This window comes from Cetorhinus maximus, chromosome 11 (assembly GCF_964194155.1).
Source record: "Cetorhinus maximus chromosome 11, sCetMax3.hap1.1, whole genome shotgun sequence".
NCBI classification, from domain to species: domain Eukaryota; kingdom Metazoa; phylum Chordata; class Chondrichthyes; order Lamniformes; family Cetorhinidae; genus Cetorhinus; species Cetorhinus maximus.
In genome coordinates this window covers 94,768,155-94,785,922 of record NC_135889.1, presented here as the reverse complement: position 1 = coordinate 94,785,922, position 17,768 = coordinate 94,768,155, and the positions used below count along the sequence as shown (strand labels likewise).

General features: G+C 43.0%; 1 protein-coding gene across 9 annotated transcripts in view; it reads right to left on the bottom strand.

The window, feature by feature from the left end:
- The window catches only part of spopla (speckle type BTB/POZ protein like a), a 237,044-nt gene that overhangs the window by 61,236 nt on the left and 158,040 nt on the right, over positions 1-17,768 (bottom strand). The window lies entirely within an intron of this gene.

Genomic DNA, 17,768 nt, shown 5'->3' with positions numbered 1-17,768 from the left:
ATCAAAAAGGTGTGAAGATGGAGGAGAAGCTCATGGTCTGAAGTTGTTGAACTCAACGTTAAGTCCGGAAGGCTGTAAAGTGCCTAATCGGAAGATGAGCTGCTGTTCCTCCAGTTTGCGTTGAGTTTCAGCGGAACATTGCAGCAGGCCAAGGACGGACATGTGGGCATGAGAGCAGGGTGGTGTGTTGAAATGGCAAGCAACAGGAAGGTCTAGGTCATGCTTGCGGACAGGCCGAAGGCATTCCGCAAAGCGGTCATCCAGTCTGCATTCGGTCTCTCCAATGTGGAGGAGACCGCATTGGGAGCAGCGAATGCAGTAGACTAAATTGAGGGAAGTGCACACTTGAAAGGAGTGTTTGGGCCCTTGAACAGTGAGGTGGGGGGGGGGGGGTAAAGGTATTGCACTTTCTGCAATTGCATGGGAAGGTGCCGTGCGAGGGGGTTGAGGTGTGGAGGCATTGTTGGGGCCTCTGCATTCAAGGGATCATCCTCCGCCATTTCCGCCAACTCCAGGATGATGCCACCACCAAACACATCTTCCCTTCACCACCCCCTGTTGGCATTCTGCAGGGATCGTTCCCTCCAGGGCACCCTGGTCCACTCCTCCAGCACCTCAACCCTCTCCCACGGCACCTTCCCATGCAATCGCAGAAGGTGCAACACCTGCCCCTTTACTTTCCGCCCTTCTCACCGTCCAAGGGCCCAAACACTCCTTTCAAGTGAAGCAGCAGTTCACTTGCACTTCCCTCAATTTAGTCTACTGCATTCGCTGCTCCCAATGCGGTCTCCTCTACATTGGAGACACCAAACGCAGACTGGGTGACTGCTTTGCAGAACACCTTCGGTCTGTCCACAAGCATAACCCAGACCCTTCCTGTCGCTTGCCATTTCAACACACCACCCTGCTCTCATTCCCACATGTCCGTCCTTGGCCTGCTGCAATGTTCCACTGAAACTCAACGCAAACTGGAGGAACAACAGCTCATCTTCCGATTAGGCACTTTACAGCCTTCCGGACTTAACATCGAGTTCAACAACTTCAGATCGTGAGCTCTCTCCTCCATCTTCACACCTTTTTGATCCCCTTTTTCCAATATTTATTTTTTAATTTTTATATACATATAATATACATATATATATATTTCCCACCTATTTCTATTATTATTATTTTAAAATGTATTTGCATTCATTGTTTTATTCCCACCTTTTAGCCTATTTCGATCTTTTCTCCCACACAATCCCCTCTCCCCACCCCACCCCCACTAGGGCCATCTGTCACTTGCTCATCCTGCTTTCTACTTAATGTCACCATTAGCACCTCCTTTAGCCAGTATTACCACCATCAACGCCCCTTTGACCTTTTGTTTATGACATCTTTTGCAATCTCTCCTTTGCCTCTGCCTATCACTGGCCTTCTATCCAGCTCCACTTGTCCCACCCCCCCTTAAAAACAGTATATATTTCACTCCATTTTTACTTCTCTTTAGTTCTGAAGAAGTCATACGGACGCGAAATGATAACCCAGTCTTTCTCTCCACAGATGCTGTCAGACCTGCTGAGTTTTTTCAGCAATTTTTATTTGTGTGTCATTTTTACACAGGCATCTAAACCCAGATGCACCATTGCTGACCCTGATCTTGTCCTTTCTAGACATTGATAATTCATATTTTGCTGTCAAGGTCACAAGACAACAATCAGAAGAATGAAATCTAGCTCATTTTCCATAAGCAAGGACACCAAGACCAATTGCTGCAGCATTCTCGCTGCATTGGCTGAGATCAATTAGCTTAGGGCAGTGCAGGAATCAAACCTTGGAATATATACATAGTTCAAGTGTTCACTGATGAATTAACTGAGCCATCAGGTGCACATTGCTGATGTTACTTTTGTTTTTTATGCATTTACACTGTGGAAGCCCACCTGTCCACCACGACTTCACTATTTTTATTTGCAGACCAGGTGATGCAAGATGTGGTCAGAAACTTTGACCATTAGAAGTATTGTACAAATTAAACAAGAGCACAGTATTGCAAAAATTAAACAGGAGTACACCAACTCCATTTATCTCTTTGTTCCATATCCCTCAATACCCTTACCTAACAAAAAAACCATCAGTCTTGAAAATTCCCAATCGATCCAGTAGCAATGATGTTTTTTGGGAGCAAAGTCTGATTTCCACTATCCTTGGTGCGCAAAAGTGCATTCTAATTTCACTCCTAAATGGGTAGCTTTAGTTTTAAGATAATGCTCCATTGCTCTCGATTCCTCCACCAGAGGAAATACTTTCTCTGTAACTACCCTATCAAATTCCTTGAGGGAAATACAAGCCAGGTTTACACAACTTGTCATCTTAGTTTAACTCTAGTATTATTCTATAGAATCTGCACCCTACCATTCCTAAGACGAATATATCTTTCCTGAGGTTCAGTGCCCAAACTCAAATGCAGTATTCCAGATGGATTCTGATGAAGGCTGTATATCACGGAAGCATCACGTTTTCTCTTCTGAATTTGTAGTCCCTCAAGATAGCCTTCTTGGTTACTTTTTGTGCCCTTTTGTGCAGATGGACACCTAAATCCTTTTGCTCCTCCACAGCTCCTAATCTCTCACCCTTTAGAAAATATTCCAATCTGTCTTTCTCAGATCGAGTGTGGGGAACATAGAGAATTGAAGAGATGTTAGTGCAGTGCCAGCCATTAACAAATGGATTTCCCACAGAATAATGGGTATACTAATAACACAGCAACTGACTGTTAACCCTGTTTAGATTTAAGATTTATAGAGGCATGGCAGGGCATCTTGTTCAAGTGTAGTGCACATCCTTGGGATCTACAGGAAGCATAAGTAGCCTAAACGTAAACAAAACTGGGCAGGAGAGCATAGAAAGTAATAAAGTAAGGGAGGAGGTAAGGGAATGAATGGAGTTATAGAACAGATGCCTAAAAAGATGGTTAAACATTATGATAAATCCTTTTATAAAACAAGTTAAAATGTCTGTACAGCAATGCCTGTAATAAAACTGAGGAATTGGAAGCAATCATATGTTGGGAGGAACCAGACATTGCAGGGGTCACTGAGGCATGGCTACAGAAAAATCAGGAATGGGAATTAAACATTGCAAGGTACAACATGATCAGAAACGATATTGTGGAAAAAAAGCGAGGTGGAGTAGTTGTACCTATTAGGGAAGCAGAATGGCAACAGAAAAAAGAGACACAAATATTAGCAAGACAAAATCAAACCCAGATGGATAGAGATAAGAGATAATAAAGGATCAATCACACTAATAGATACATCATCTAATGGTGGAATGGAGGTGGAAGAAGAAATACGTGCATACATACAAACAAATTAGGGAATTGAGTAAAAATCAAAGAATAGTGACCATGGGGGATTTCAACTGCCCCATTAAGAATTGGCCAGAAGAGACAGGTAAAGGAGATAAAGGAATAGAGTTCCTACAATGTGTACAGGAGTCGTTTCTAACCCAAAATGTCAAATGTCCAACAAGGGGAGATTCCCTATTGGAACCAGTAATGGAGAATGAACCAAAGCAGATAAGGGAAGTAAAAAGTACAGAAAACATCGAGGCAACAGTGACCATAATATATGCTTTAAGATAATGATAGAGGACATAAGAAAGATGAAAACCAGGTAAATAGATTAGGGAAAAGCTGATTGAAGGGCTGAGAATGAAACTTGAGAAAATTAAATGGGCAACAATATTGGCAAACAACTATGAAAAAAACTTTAACAGTTCAACAGAGCGCAGGGAGAATATATTCTACAAACAGGAAAAAACAAACTAAACACTAGTGAGGCTCCCTGGATGAATAAAGACATATGGGGAAAAAAACAATTAGGAAGGCAAAGAAGGACAATGAAATGAAATTACCCAGGAACATAAACAAAATAGTAAAATATTCATAGATCGATCAATAAAAAAATGCCTGGAATAGGAATAGGACCATTAGGGGATAGACAGGATAATACCATAGGCAACGATAGATGGCAGAAATATTAAATAATTATTTTGCCTCAGTATCTACCTGGGAGATAGAACAGGCAGACATAACATTGAATGATGAGATGAGCAACGAGATAAGTGCACTTTAAGTAAAAGGGATCTATTGAATAAACTAAACAAACTCAAAGAGCATAAAGTCCCTAGTCCGGATGAATTGTATCCATGTATTGTAAAAGAAGCTAGGGAAGGGACAGAAGAAGCATTATTCCACATATTTATAATTCATTAGAAAATGGTGTAACACCAGAGGACTGGTTGATAGCTAATGTTTAAGAAGGTGAACAGAGAACATGTCCAGGGAATTACAGATCAGTCAGTTTAATATCGGTGGTAGGAAAAATAATGGAGTCCCTATTAAAGGATATTTAGAAACAAAATATAATAATGAGTAGTCAGCATGGATTTCAAAACAGAAAATCTTGTTTCACTAACCTTTGAGTTTATTGAGGAGGCGTCAAAAAGAGACATTGGTAATGCAGTAGGTGTGGTGTATCTGAATTTTCAAAAGGCTTCCAGTAAGGTGCCCCATAACAGACCTAATGAGCAAGGTCACAGAATTTGCAGTCAGGGGACAAGTGGCAGAATGGATTGCTAGCTGGCTTCAAGATAGAAAGCAGTGAGTGGTAACAATTTGGTCTTTGGAATCAAAAACACAATTTCTACATTTGCGGATGACACCAAATTAGGGGTGATAGTCAATACTGAGGACGACTGCAACAAATTACCAGAGAACATTAGTAAATTTGCAGCATGAGTAAATAATTGGCAAATGAAGTTCAACACAGATAAACATGAGATAGTACATTTTAGTAGGAAGAATAGGGAGGTTACTTATTTCTTGAAAGGTGAGAGTCTAGGTAGGATAGTTGAAATACCCCAATCACTAAAAGTTGACACAGTTTAGCAAGGCCATAAAAATGCAAGGTAAGCACTAGGCTTTAATTATAGAGGGAGAAAATTGAGAAGTAGGGAAGTTATGTTAAACTTGTATCGAACCTTGGTTGCACTCACTTTGAGAACTGTGTGTAGTTCTGGTTGCCATATTGTAATAAGTATACAGAGGCACTGGAGAGGGTGCAGAGAAGATTTACATGGATGACATCAAAAATGCTTGGATGTACATATCAGGAAACAACTGACAGGCAGGGTCCCTTCTCTCCTGCAAAAGGGCTGCAGGGTGATCTAAGAGAGAGGTGTTTAAAATTATGATAGCGTGTGGAGCGGGCTGACAGACAGACAACACTGAGCAGAGGGTGTGCATTGGGCAGGAGACATGCTGAGCCAGTGACAGCTCAAAAGTGGATAAATCCACATGCCCAGATGAGATGTATCCCAGGCTGTTGAGGGAGGCAAGGGAAGAGATATCAGGGGCCCTGGCAGTAATTTTCAAATCCTCTCTGGCCACGGATGGGGTGCAGGGGACTGGAGGGCTGCTAATGTTGTCCCATTATTAAATAAGGGGTCTCATTATTAAAAAAAGTAAGGGATAGATCAGGAAATTACAGGCCAGTCAGTCTAACCTTGGTGGTGGGGAAGTTACTAGAAAAGAATTCTGAGGGACAGAATATATCTGCACTCAGACACGGATTAATCAAGGATAGTCAGCATGGATTTGTTAAGGGAAGATGATGTTTGACAAACGTGTTCAATTTTTTTGAGGAGGTAACCAGGAGTGTTGATGAGGGCAATGCATTTGATGTGATCTACATGGACCTTAGCAAGGCTTTTGATAAGGTCCCTCATGGCAGACTGGTCAAGAAAGTAATAGCCCATGTGATCCAAGGCAAAGTGGCATGTTGGATTCAAAACTGGTCGAGAGGCAAGAAGCAGAGGGATGTTTCTGTGACTGGGAGTCTATTTCCAGTGGGGTTCCACAGGGCTCGGTGCTGGGGCCCTTGCTGTTTGTGGTGTATATAAATGATTTGGACTTAAATATAGGGGGTATGGTCAAGAAGTTTACAGTTTGCACGAAAATTGGTAGAGTGGTAAATAGTGGATGGTTGGCTGTAAACAGCAGGACGATATCAATGGACTGGTCAGGTGGGCAGAGCAGTGGCAAATGGAATTCAACCCAGAAAAGTGAGGTAATGCACTCTGGAAGGGCTAACAAGGCAAGGGTTACACTATGAATGGTAGGACCCTGGAAAGTACTAAAGATCAGAGGGATCTCGGTGCCCATATCCATAGATCAGGGCAGGTAGATAAGGTGGTTAAGAAGGCATAAGGGATACTTGCCGAGGTATAGAATACGTTACGTTGGAACTGTATAAAACGCTGGTCAGGCCACGACTGGAGTACTATGTGCAGCTCTGGTCACCACATTACAGGAAGGACGTGATTGCACTGGAGGGTGCGCAGAGATTTACCAAGATGCGGCCTGGGCTGGAGGGTCTGAGCTATGAGGAAAGATTGGATAGGCTGGGGTTGTTTTCATTGAAGCAGCAAAGGTTGAGAGGGGACCCGATAGAGGTGTATAAGATTATGAGGGGCTTAGATAGGGTGGATAGGAAGGCACTTTTTCCATTATTGGATGGCTCAATAACTAAGGGGCATAGATTTAAGGTAAGAGGTAGAAGGCTAAGAGGGGAATTGAGAAATGTTCTCACCCAGAGGGTGGTGGGAGTCTGGAACTCACTGTTTGAAAGGGTGGTTGAGTCAGAAACTCTCGAAACATTTAAGAAGTATTTAGCTATTCACTTGCATTGCCATAGCCTCCAGGGCTATGGGCCAAGCGCTGGAAAATGGGATTAGTGTAGTCAGATCTTTGTTGACTGGTGTGGACACGATAGGCCGAATGACCTTCTTCTGTGCTATAAACGTCTATGAGTCTCAGCTCAGCCTCCTTGACAGACACAAGCTCTTTGTATCACCTGAGCCTGAAAGAAGCTGCATGTGATTTAATTTTCTCCTTTTACTTACAGTGTTATTAATTTTCTTAGAGTGGATACAGAGAGAATGTTTCCTCTTGTGGGGAAGAGCATAACAAGAGGGTATCAATATAAGATAGTCACCAAGAAACCCAATAGGGAACTCAGAAGAAACTTCTCTACATAAAGATTAGAGGAAATGTGGAACTTGGTTGAAGCGAATAGTATGAATGCATTTCGGAGCAAGCTAGACAAGCATATGAGGGAGAAGGGAATAGAGGGTTACAGTGATAGATTTAGAAAAGGAAAGATGGGAGGGGGCTCAAATGGAGGATGATCACCGGCATGGGCTGGTTGGGTTGAATGGCCTGTTTCTGTACCATATATTCTTTGTAATCCTGCTCCACATGGAAACTCCAGGACACTTCTCATGTTCCGGACAACTACAAGTGCAGGATGTGTTGTCAGTTGGAGTAGCTTGAGCAACAGCTAGCGTCACTGAGCTTCATTCAAGAGACAGAGATTTGAGGCAAGCATGGGCTGAATTTTCCGCTTGGCATGCGGGTGCGCACCCAAGACGCTCGAGCGTGAAATAGCGAGCAATGACGTCGGGCGAGCGTCCTGACGTCGTTGCGCACTCACACGATATTTCGGTCGGTGGGCGCATGCGAGATTCGGCAGCTCGCCTGCTGACAATTAAGAGGCCTGTTAGGGTCATTAATTAACAATCAATTAACAGGGATTTTTTGCTGCCCTTATGGCTTGCAGACTGGCGAATGAGCCAGGCAGCCCTTGCATTTTTCAGGGAACCTCATCCAAGGGCGGGATAAGGCGACCATAATTAAATTTTAAAAAATCTATGCATAGAATTTTTATAACATCCATGCACAGGTGACTCATTCTGATTCATGGACATTTTTTCTGGATCTTAAATTCTGTCTTTATTGATTTTAAATTCGTCAGCTCCTTGAAGCAGCTTCAGGGAGCGTTCCATCTGTGCTCCCCCGCATCCGCACTGACTTCAGTGCTTGCCCTCCTCCCACCCCCGCCCTGGCAGCGTTGAGCTCCTCAGCACGACTTTCACACTGCCTTGGCTGTTAACTGGCCATCCCCCAGCGTGAAATTGCAGTCGGGGGACGATCACGGGCGGAAGCCCGTTCCCAGGCCCGCCGACCCGAAAAGTCTACCCCAGGTTTCTAGATGTGGTAACCCAGCAACTTCAGAGAATGCAGGCAGACAGGCAATGAGTGATCACCAGGCAATCAAGGGGGGCCAGGCAGGTCGTGCAGGAATTCCCCAAGTCCATCTCTCTCTCCAACTAGTGCTAATGAGAGTGCAGCCAGAGCCAGGTCCAAGGCACCATGGGTGGCTCAGCTGTCCAGGGCCAGGAGGAAGATTGGGTAAGCAATGATAAGGAATTCTATGGTTAGGGGACAAGCCAGTAGTTTCTTCAGCCACAGATGTGGTACCAGGCTGGTATGTTGCCTCCCTGGCGCTAGGGTCAAGGGTGCAACTGAGTGGCTGCAGAGCACTCTGATGGGGAAGGGTGACAGCTAGCAGACATGGTCCATATTGGTATCAATAATACACACAGAAGGAGGGGTGTAGTTCTGCAGACAGGTTTTAAGAAACTAGGAAGGAGACTAGCATGCAGGACTTCAAAATCAGTAATCCCCAGGGCTGCATTTACTGCCAACGCCGCATATGCATCGTCATATGCACGGATGCCATCTTTAGCAGCGCAATGTGCAGCAGGGCACATCTGCGGTCATCACTGGCCGTGAAATTGGAAATTTCACAGCTCCGGCAACATTAAGTTACTAGCACTTGTAAAACAATTTACAGACAATACAAAATATGTATGAAAACTCAGTACCCCAAGTCTAGCATTATTGATATGGTTGGCGCAACAATGCCAAGAAAAACAACTGGTGATAAAATAACTTAAATATCGAAAGATCAAAAAGCCTATCAGTGGTTTACATTATTATTTGAACTGTCATTTGTCTTGGAATTACGAAAAGTGTAAACCTAACAATGGTGCAATACAAAAATAATTTATCCCTAGTACAAAACCATAATAAATTATGATTATTCATCATTTATATAAACGACATAGATGACCATGTGGGGGGTAGGATTAGTAAGTTTACAGATGACACAAAGATTGGCCGGGTGGTTAACAATGAGGTTGAGTGTCTTGGGCTACAAGAAGATATAGACGGGATGGTCAAATGGGCAGATGGAATTTAACCCTGAAAAGTGTGAGGTGATACACTTTGGAAGGAGTAATTTGACCAGGAAGTATTCAATGAAAAGCATGACACTAGGAAGTTCTGAGGAACAAAGGGACTTTGGCATGTGTGTCCATAGATCTCTGAAGGTGGAGGGACACGTTAGTGGGGTGGTGAAAAAGGCATATGGGACACTTGCCTTTATCAATCGAGGCATAGATTACAAAAGTAGGGAGGTCATGTTGGAGTTGTATAGAACCTTGGTAAGGCCACAGCTGGAGGACTGTGTGCAGTTCTGGTTGCCACATTATAGGAAGGATGTGATTGCACTGGAGGGAGTGCAGAAGAGATTCACCAGGATGTTGCCTGGGATGAAACATTTAAATTATGAAGAGAGGTTGGATAGACTTGGGTTGTTTTCGTTGGAGCAGAGAAGATTGAGGGGCGACCTGATTGAGGTACAAGATTATGAGGGGCATGGACAGGGTGGATAGGGAGCAGCTGTTCCCCTTAGTTGAAGGGTCAGTCACAAGGGGACACAAGTTCAAGGTGAGGGGCAGGAGGTTTGGCGTTGGGGGGGGCGGGGGGGATGTGAGGAAAAACCTTTTTACCCAGAGGGTGGTGATGGTCTGGAGTGCGCTGCCTGGGAGGGTGGTGGAGGTAGGTAGGTCAGGTGTTTCTCACGTGTCGGTGCAGACTCGATGGGCTGAATGGCCTCTTCTGCACTGCGAGATTCTGTGAAATATCTGGCAGCAATCTACCACAAACTCTGGAAAAAATCATAGCCTTATAAACTGAGACAAGTTAAAGTGAAGCTCTGTTCTGTTAAAAAGAAATGCAGAACAGAATGAAGTATTGTGATCGGCAAGCTGTTTGATTTACCCGTGCTAGATTTTAAGCATGCCACACATATCTCACTCGCACAAACTTGGTAGATTTCTGTACATTTACTGACAGGCACGCATGTGCAGAAGTGCTGTCGGCGGCCACCTTGCACTGGCAGGAGATAGAGTCCCTGGATTACTCCTTGTGCCATATGATAGTACTGTATGGAAATTGGAGGATAGAACAGATGAATGCATAGCTAGAGGGATGGTTTGAGAGGGAGGGAAATAGATTCTTGTAGCATTGGGACCAGTTCTGGGGGAAGTGGGACCTATACAGGTTGCACCTCAACAGGGTTGGGACCAAGCAAACCCATCATTGAACAGGGTTGGGAACAACAACCTCAAGTTGTTAGATCAAGTTGATAATTAGTGAAACAAAGTAAACTGTCCCATGTAGTTATGTTATTACTTCAGGCAACTTTGAGGGGAGTCTTTGCTTCTCAGCCCAAGATAAAAACCACAGCATGAGAAGAGGCTATTTCCCAAGTTATCTTTGCCTGTCAGATAGTGACACCAGGAGTTAGATTCCACTATCCAATTTACAAACAACTGTTCAATAATGGGTTTGCATCGCATTTTATTCCCACAGAAAACCATTACTTGGACTGGCTTAAAAGCTCCAAGTAAACAAAAAAAATCATTTCAATGGATGAATCATGATCCGATGGGCAAAACTTCAGCGCCAATAATTTGAAACAAAGTAAACTAAAGGCGTTTTACAGCCTGCTTATTTTTGTCCCATTATCAGGAGAACAGCCTATGTGCCCTCTCACATGTTTATACTACCATCTGGTTTGAGGATGGACCAGGGAACATTGCACCAAGGGATAGGGAGAGACACTATTTCTATTGGTGGGCAGCCCAAACAAATGGGCACGAACTTAAAATTAGAGCTTAAACCATTGGTGGTCATGAAGTATTTCTTCATGCAAATGGCAGTAATCTGGAACCCTCTTCCCAAAAAGTTGCTGAGGCTAGCTCAAATGAAAATTTAAAAACTGAGGAGATTGACAGATTTTTGTTAGGCAAGGTTATTAAGGGATATGAAGGAAAGGCAGGTAAATGGAGTTAAGAGACGGATCAGCCATGCACATCCTTTTCCTGTTCTTATGTTCCCAAGATAATTGTATCATATCAGACAACTACATGCATTCAGCAAGCCAAGGAATTTGATGCTAAGACAGATCCACACACTTATAATTGTGATATAATTAAAGAAATTAACATAGAAAGGGAGGAGGTTCTAAGTGGTCTGGCAGGCTTAAAAGTAGATAAATCTCCAGGCCCGGATGAAATGTATCCCAGGCTGTTGGGTGAGGCAAGGGAGGAGATAGCAGGGGGGCTGGCAATAATTTTCAACACCTCTCTGACCACAGGAGAGGTGCCAGAGGACTGGAGGACAGCCAATGTGGTACCGTTATTCAAGAAAGGAGGAAGGGATAAACCAGGGAACTAACAGGCCAGTCAATCTAACCTCAGTAGTGGGGAAACTATTGGAAGCAATTATGAAGGACAGAATTAATCTACACTTGGAGAGGCAGGGATTAATCAAGGACAGTCAGCATGGTTTTGTTAAGGGGAGGTCATGTCTGACCAATTTGATTGAATTTTTCAGAGGTGACCAGGTGTGTAGACAAGGGCAATGCATTTGACGTAGTCTTCTTGGACTTCAGCAAGGTTTTTGATAAGGTCCCGCATGGGAGACTGATAACGAAGGTAAGAGCCCATGGGATCCAAGGCAATTTGGCAAATTGGATCCAGAATTGGTTGAGTGTAAGAAGCAGAGGGTGATGGTCAAGGGGTGTTTTTGTGACTGGATGCCTGTGTCCAGTGGGGTTCCACAGGGATCGGTGTTGGGTCCCTTGCTGTTTGTGGTATATATAAGCGATTTAGACTTGAATGTAGGAAGGTTGAGCAGTAAATTCGCAGATAACACGAAAATTGGTGGGGTGGTAAATAGTGAGGAGGATACCTCAGGTTACAGGAGGATGTAGACGGGCTGGTCAGATGGGTTGATCAGTGGCAAATGGAATTTAAACCGAATAAGTGTGAGGTGATGCACTAGGGCAGGACAAACAAGGCACGGGAATACACGATGAATGGTAGGACCCTGGGAAGTACCGAGGATCAGAGGGACCTTGGTGTGCATGTCCACCTTAAGGTAGTAGGACAGGTAGATAAGGTGGTTAAGAAGGTATGTGGGATACTTGCCTTTATTAGCTGAGGCATAGAATATAAGAGCAGGGAGGTTATGCTAGAACTGTATAAAATGCTGATTAGGCCACAGCATTATAGGAAGGATGTGATTGCACTAGAGAGAGTGTAGAGGGGATTTACCAGGATGTTGCCTGGGCTGGAAAGTTTTAGTTATGAGGAGAGATTAGACAGACTGGGGTTATTTTCCCTGGAGCAGAGGAGATTGAAATGGACATGATTGAGGTGTATAAAACTCTGAGGGGCATAGATAGGGTAAACAGGAAGGAACTTTTCCCCTTGGTGGAGGGATCAATAACCAGGGAGCATAGATTTAAGGTAAGGGGAAAGAGGTTTAGAGGGGATGAGGGGAAGAATTTTTTCACCCAGAGGGTGGTGGGAATCTGGAACTCACTGCCTGAAAGGGTGGTAGAGGCAGATACCCTCATAACATTTAAGAAGTATTTGGATGTGCACTTGTGATGCCATGGCATACAAGGCTATGGTGGAAAATGGGATTAGAATAGTCAGGTACTTGTTTGACCGGCACAGACTCGATGGGCCGAAAGGCCTTTTTCTGTGCTGTAGTCCTCTATGACACTTTCATGTTCACGCTATGATTCTACTTTGTGTCAGGATGCAAACACATGCACAGAACCGGTTCATTATGTTTAGAGGCCAACAAGGAGGAAAATTTGTTCCAACGGTAGACCAGGAAATCCATGAAAAAGATCTCTGCCATCACCCATTGCTGAGTCTGAGCCATTTACACTTGGGCTTACAGTCTACTGTGCAAGAATTGCGATTAAGAGATCCTTGTTGTTTGTAATGTACATTAATGACTTAGACGTGAACATGGAGATATGATTAGCAAGTTCACAGGTGAAACACAAAAATAGTTGGTGTCGTAAAAGGTGAAGAGGAAAGCCTTAGATTACAGGACGATATAGATGGGCTGGTAAGATGGGTAGAGCACTAGCAAATGGAATTTAATCCTGAGAAGTGAGGTGATGCATTGTGGGAGGGAATACACAATGAATGGTAGGACCCTAGGAAGCACAGAGGATCAGAAAAACCTTGGTGTACATGTCCCTGAAGGCAGCAGCACAAGTAGATATGGTGGTTAAGAAGGCATACTTGCCTTTATTAGCTGAGGCATAGAATATAAGAGCAGAGAGGTTATGTTGGAGCTGTATAAAACGCTGGAGTACTGCGTGCAATTCTGGTCACCACACTATAGGGAGGATGTGATTGCACTGGAGAGGGTGCAGAGGGGATTCACAACAATGTTGCCTGGGCTGGAGCGTTTCACCTATGAAGAGAGACTGGATAGGCTAGAGTTGTTTTCCTTAGAGCAGAGAAGGCGGAGGGGGACCCGATAGAGGTATACAAAATTATGAGGGGCATAGATAGGGTAGATGCGAAGAAACTTTCCCCCTTAGCGGAGGTGTCAATAACCAGGGGGCATAGACTTAAGGTAAGGGGCAGGAGGCTTACAGGGAATTTGAGGGAATTTTTTGCACCCAAAGGGTGGTTGGAATCTGGAACACACTGCCTGAGGGGGTGATAGAGGCAGGAATCCTCACAACATTTAAGTATTTAGATGAGCACTTGAAACGCCATAGCATACAGGGCTACGGGCCAAGTGCTGGAAAATGGGATTAGAATAGATAGGTGCTTGATGGCCGGCATGGACGCGATGGGCTGAAGGGCCTGTTTCTGTACTGTATAACTCTATGACCCTAATTAAACTCTAGTGGAGTAAAGGCATCTTAAGGTAATTTGGCCAAAAACAAGGGTGGATTTTAAGGAGTACTCTATGCCACTGAAACAAGACCTGGTGGGTCCATCAGCATAATTCAGTTCACTAACCCTTCACTGTGGACACAAGAGCTAGAAAAGAACATTTTAAAAATATCTGTTACAGGAAAGATTCTTAGACATGCTCTGCAAGTTTTAAAACTGGAAAATGTCAGTCAAACGTGTCAAATGAACTGGCTGGAATCAGTGAGCTGTAACAAAGCACTGTTAATGTAGAAAGTAGAGCAGAATGAGGCAAAATTGTTGACAACTAATAGTAAAACTTTATCTAAGATGTTGTAACTTTTATTGGAACAGCCGACTACAAACACTACTGATTAAAAGAAAATGAAAACAATTTGCATTTATATAGCATAGTTAACATTGTAAAACAATGCAAGGTACTTCATATGAATGTTATCAAACAAAATTTGCCACTGTGTCACATAAGGAGAGATTAGGGCAGATGAGGAGGTCAAACAAGGCAAAGGATTGCACAATAAATGGGAGGATACTGAGAGTTGTAGAGGAAGTGAGACACGTTGGGAGTGAATGTGCACAGATCCCTGAAGTAGTCAGGACAGGTTGATAAGGTGGTTAGAAGGCATATGGAGTCTTTTCATTTATTAGCCAAGGTAAAGAATTCAAGGGCACGGAGGTTATGCTGGAACTATACAAAACATTAGTTAGGCCACAACTTGGGTTCTGTGTACAGTTCTGGTCGCCTCATGACAGAAAGGATGTAAGAGATTTACAACGATGTTGCCAGGACTGGAAATTGCAGCTATGAGTAAAGATTGAATAAGGCTGGGGTTGTTCTCCTTGGAACAGAGGAGGTTGAGGGGAGATTTTATGGAGATGTACAAAATTGTGAGGAGCTGGATGAGTGGATTGGAAGAGCCTGTTTATTTTAGCAGAGAGGTCAGTCACTAGGGGACATAGATTTAAAGTCGTTGGTAGAAATATTAGAGAGCTGTGGGGGTCTGGAATTCACTGCCTGAAAGGGTAGTAGAGGTAGAAACCCCGAAGTCATTTAAAAAGGTATCTGGTTAGGCACCTCAAGTGCCATAACCTGCAGGGTTACAGATCAAATGCTGGAAAGTGGGATAAGGATGGGTGGCTTGTTTTTTCGTCAGTGTAGACACAATAGGCCAAGTGGCTTCTTCCTATGCTGTAAACTTTCTATGATTTAGTGTAAGTTTTCAGAGTTGCAAATCCCAGAATTTATTTTTCAACAATCTCAAATCGACGAGAAGACTTCAGAATGTGCAAAGTGGTTAAAAGGATAGAATGCTCTAGGATCTTTGAAGGCAGAGCAAGTTTAAAATGGGTTTCATAGAACATAGGAGCTCATTCAGCCCATTGTGACTGTGTTGACTCTTTGAAGAGCTATCCATTGTCAACAACCTAGGTTTCAAATCACCAAGCAAAGTACAGTATACTGTCAACAAAGGAAGTTACAGTTCAACAAAGGAAGTTACAGTTCATTCTAAGTTAGTTAAATTAGGAAGAGGAAAATGACTAAACAACACTCACCACAGACATGTCCTCCGGGTGACCCTAAAGCACCACAAAAGCAGTAATGTTTGATGCCATTCAACTTGTTACTCAAGTTATCAAAAGAAAGCCTTAATATTGGGTGCCTACTAAGAAAAATTGACCATCAGTATAGACTATGAATTTAAGTTCACAAAGGCTGTAATCATGGATATCAATGTAATTACCATATTGCTACTGGGTGAACCCTAATTATGCAATATTGTGAAGCATGCAGCTGAGTAGTTACAATAATTTAGATTCTGCCGATTCACGGTGATCACCATTACTTTACCTTGTGATGGTAATTAATATGTACCACAAAGGTAATTAATTCTTCATAACTTCTCTATGTATCTGGCAAGCAACAATTTGCACTTCACTGAGTGATAATGTGAGCCTTCTGTTGGTTGGCCTGGTTAACAAACAATCTTTCAAACTGGTTTTTCTCGGGTAATCTGGAACAAGTTAATTTAGTCAACAGTATACAAATGCCTAGATATGCATTTGTGTATATACAAGTTTAGAAATCAAATGAGGAGGATTACCATCTGCTGCCCTTCACTAATATAGGTAATGCTTTGGGATTTTCTGATTCAATACATCTGCCATATTGATGAACTGTGCGGAATTTACTGTCCTTCATACCTAGACCTTCACAAGATGAAATATTTGCCAGTATATTCACTCAAATCTGTTTTGTTTTTCCCCAACAAGGAGGGATTAAGCTACACTTGTTAGTTCAGAAGTTCTGGAGCGTGTTAATTCCATCAGCGTACACTCACTGCTTAGCCAATGACATCTGCGCTGGCTTGACCACTTCCATCAGGTGGATGACGGCTGTAGACCCAAAGGCCTGCTGTATGGCGAATTGGTTGTTATGACATAGCCGATGGTAAATGCTGAGCTGCTCAAATCCCAAAGGGAAACTTGAAACAACTACCATAACTGTTTTGCAATTTGTATAAATTTCGAGATGGTTGCCTTGAATTCAGTAGTAATAAGTCCACGGAGTCTTATAGGTTTCTTACAAAACTAAATTAAACCTTTATTAATAGAAGAAATGATTTTAAGCGCACACATAGATCTACAAATTACAACTATGATAACGTCTAAATCCCCTATTTAATATAACTCCCAGTTACACTTTCTTTAAGGCAACAGTAAGACACAGGTTTTAAAGGACCCAGGCAAAAAAACACTTAACCGTGAACAATCCAGTTCAGAGTGAGTTTTTTTAACTTCAGTTCATAGTAGTCAGTGAGGCTTACATGCTGGAGGCGTTTCATACTTGTTTTAGATCTTAGAATGCATACCCTTACACACAGCCTTCTCTCTTTTATACATATATTCCCCTTTGAATGCAAATTCCCATTGTTTCACTTTTTCTTTGGACTCTACCTCTCTAATAATAAAAATCTCTCATAGTACCAATTTTACCAGTAATCTTTGGTCAAAATAAACACATTGTTTCTTAACTTCTCCTGGCTAGGTGAAACATTTCACCCCCCTCTTTTGAATTCAAACTAGTTTGGTTTATTTAAAAATGCAAATGTTCCCTTTACACCTTACATTCTAAAATGTCCCCCCATGTTTACCTACTTAACATTACAAATCTAGCTTCTCTTCTAATACATCAAAGCCTTGAGACCAGCTGCCTTTAATTCAATTAAGTAACACACACACACCCTCCCCCCCCCACCCCACCCCCACTATTACTCTGCAGAGACCCCATTATTGTTCTACTTGACAATAAATTCCAATAACATTATGAAAATTAATATATCTTCCTGACACTGACAATTTCCTAGGTATCCATTCCTCCACTACAAAGACACCTGCAAGCAAGATCTGAAGATGGTAGTCAATTGGCACTGACAACTTGGGAGACAGTCTCTGACAGCTGTGACCTTTGGCAGCTGACTCTTTTGAAGGGCACTGGAAGAAGAGGTGGGCAGTAACGAAAAGCTCAGCTGGCCGAGAAGAGGGCCCAGAGAAAACAGAGGCCAGCGAATCTTGCACTTTCTCAGCCACTGTCACCCTCTACAGCAAATGTGGCATAGACTGCCATGCCAGAGTGGGACTCCTAAGGCACACCAAGCAATGCCAAACCCAGGGTTGATGACCAAGGCACAAACTATTGTCTTATGATAGAGAAGGCTGCCATAGTATTTAGTAATGTAGAAAATGGAATCTGCTATTAACTTCCTATAAATTCATGA